We start from the raw sequence: 3,649 nt of genomic DNA on the forward strand, positions 1-3,649 counted from the left end.
GGCCAGTAAATATCTTCAACAAAATTATAGAAGAAAATCTCCCTAACCTAAAGAAAGAGATGGATGCCCATAAACATACAAGAGGCCTACAGAAACCCAAATAGATTGAAACAGAAAAGAAATTCCTTCTGTCACATAATAATCAAAACACCAAATGAACAAAACACAGACTGCTTTTCACAGTCCCACAAAGAAAGAATATTAAAAGCAGTGAGAAAAAAAAAGGTCAAGTAACATATAAAGGCAAATCTATCAGAATTACACCAGACGTCTCACCAGAGACTATGAAAGCTAGAAGATCCTAGGCAGATATTATACAGACCGAAAGAGAACAAAAATACCAGCCCAGGCTACTTACTATATCCAGCAAAACTCACAATTACTATAGATGGAACAACCATGATATTCCATGACAGAAACAAATTTACACAATATCTCTCCACAAATCCAGCCCTACAAAGGATAATAGATGGAAAATTCCAACACAAGGAGGGAAACTACACCTGAGAAAAGGCAAGAAAGTAATCTTTCAATAAACCCCAAAAGAAGATAGCCACACAAACACAAAAATAACATAAAAAATAAAACCAGGAAGCAGCAATCACTACTCCTTAATATCTGTTAAAAATCAATGGATTCAATTCCCCCAAGAAAAAGACAGAGAATGTCAGACTGAATATGTAAACAGGACCCAACATTTTGCTGCATACAGGAAATTCACCTCAGAGTAAAAGAAAGACAATATCTCAGAGTAAAGGGCTGGAAAACAATGTTCCAAGCAAATGGTCCCAAGAAACAAGCTGGAGTAGCCATTCTAATATCAAATAAAAACCACTTTCAACCAAAAGTTATCAAAAGGATAAGGAAAGACACTTCATGTTCATCAAAAGAAAAATCTACCAAGAAGAACTCTCAATTCTAAACATATATGTTTCAAATGCAAGTGCACCCACATTCATAAAAGAAACTCTACCAAAGTTCAGAGCACACATTACACCTTACACAATAGTAGTGGGACACTTTAACACCCCACTTTCATCAGTGGACAGATCATGGAAACCCAAAGTAAACAGAGACACAGTGTAACTAACAAAGGTTATGAACCAGATGGATTTAACAAATATCTATAGGACATTTTATCCTAAAACAAAAGAATATACCTTCTTCTCATCACCTCATGGTATCTTCTCCAAAATTGACTATATATTCAGTCACAAAACAGGCCTCAACAGATATAAGAAGATTGAAATAAATCCCATGAATCCTATCAGATCACCATGGACTAAGGCTGGTCTTGAATAACAACATAAACAATGGAAAGCCCACATACATATGGAAGCTGAACAACACTCCACTCAATGATAACTTGGTCAAGGAAGAAATAAAGAAAGAAATGAAAGACTTTTTAGAGTTTAATGAAAATGAAGGCACAATATACCCAAATTTATGGGACACAATAAAAGCAGTCCTAAGAGGAAAACTCATCTCTGAGTGCCTCCAAAAAGAACCTAGAGAGAGCATACACTAGCAGCTTGACAGCACACCTGAAAGACCTAGAACAAAAAGAAGCAAATACACCCAAGAGGAGTAGATGGCAGGAAATAATCAAACTCAGGGCTAAAATCAAGCAAGTAGAAACAAAAAAGAACTATACAAAGAATCAACAAAACCAGGAGCTGGTTGGTTGAGAAAATCAGTAAGATAGATAAACCCTTAGCCAGACTAACCAGAGGGTATAGAGACGGTATCCAAATTAACAAAATCAGAAATGAAAAGGGAGATATAACAACAGAAACTGAGGAAATTCAAAAAATCATTAGATCCTACTACAAAAGCCTATACACAACAAAACTGGAAAATCTGGATGAAATGGACAGTTTTCTAGACAGATTCCAAATACTATAGTTAAATCAGTAGCAGATAAACCATCTAAACAGTCTCAAATCCCCTAAAGAAATAGAAGCAGTCGTTAAGAGGCTCCCAACCATAAAAAGCCTAGGATCAGATGGGTTTAGTGCAGAATTCTACCAGACATTCAAAGAAGACCTAATATCAATTACTTCTCAAACTATTCTACAAAATACAAACAGAAAGAACACTACCCAATTTATTCTATGAAGCCACAGTTACACTGAGTACTCTTGCTTAGAGATGGAACAGTTTCTGTCTTAGGAACTTTTCACAATTTCCTTTCATAGAGGACTTCATAAGAGTTTTTTTCCTTCTTCTACCATCATGTTTAATGTTCCAAATAGATTTTAAAAACTGGTTGAGTGCATATTACTTTTATCTTCAGAAGATATCCTGTATATTTAAGAGGCATTTAACTTATAATTATGATGATTTAAAAAATGTCAATGCTGAGTTGTGATTTTAAAATGAATTTTATTAGTTTAATAAAAAAAAAGGAAATTTGTATTCCCCACTCTCCCTTCAATTAGATTTAGTGTATTCACTTTTATGTTGAAGTCTCTGACCCACTTGGACTTGAGTTTTGTACACAGTGATAGATAATGGTCTATTAACACTCTTCTATATGGAGACCTCCAGTTAGATGAGCACCATTTGTTGAAGATGCTTTCATTATTCCATTGTATGGTTTTGGGTTCTTTGTTTAAAATCAAGTGTCCATAGCTGTGTGGGTTTATTTCTGGGACTTTGATTGGAATCCATTGATCAGCATGTCTGTTTTTATGCCAATACTATGTGTTTTTTATTACTGTTGCTCTGTACTACAGCTTGAAATAAGAGATGGTGGTACCTTCAGAGGTTCTTATATTATTCGGGATCCTTTAGCTATCCTGGACTTTTTGTTTTTCCATATGAAATTGGCAATTGCTCCTTCAAAATCTGCAAAGAATCGTGTTGGAATTTTGATAGTAATTGCATTGAATATGTAGGTTGATTTTTGGTAAGATGTTAATCCTACTGATTCCATGAGCATGGGAGATCATTGTACTTTCTAATATCTTCTTCCATTTCTTTCCTCAGAGGCTTGAAATTCTTGTCATACAGGTCTTGGTTAGAGTTACATTAAGATATTTTATGTTACTTGTGGCTTTTGTAAATGGTGTTCTGGCCATAATTTCTTTCTCAGCCTGTTTATCATTTGTGTAAGGAAGGGTTACTGATTTTATTTGGAGAGGGAATAATTTTTTATCCAGCCTGTGGTTTGTATGTGCTTAGCCCAGGGAGTGGCACTATTAGGAGGAGTGGTCTTGTTAGAGTAGGTGTGCCACTGTGGGCATAGGTTTTAAAAGACTCATCCTAGCTCTGCTTCACCTGCTTGCATTGTGGGACTGAGCAACTGCTAGATCCTTGGACTTCCATTCACAGCTACTGCTGACCTTTGTTGGAAGTTGGACTACAGACTGCCCCATGAGTCCCAGGGGAGCTGCAGGGCGTCAGGGACAGGATCCTCTCAGCTTCTGAGTGACAGAGGTGGGTCACCATCCTTTTCTGCCCCTTCCCTGTAAGTGGAGGGCCTTAAGCCAGAGACTCCGGTGAGAGCCTCCATTTTCTCTCAGGTGAGTTTCTAAGACTGGAGCACCCAGCCAGGAGGCACAGGCCCCACGAGTCATAGGAGACTTGCAGGGTGGCAGGGACAGGACAAGCTCTAGTCAGAGACACTAAGAACATCTAACACCAA

The sequence above is a fragment of the Mastomys coucha genome, unplaced genomic scaffold (genome assembly GCF_008632895.1).
Source record: "Mastomys coucha isolate ucsf_1 unplaced genomic scaffold, UCSF_Mcou_1 pScaffold15, whole genome shotgun sequence".
NCBI lineage: Eukaryota > Metazoa > Chordata > Mammalia > Rodentia > Muridae > Mastomys > Mastomys coucha.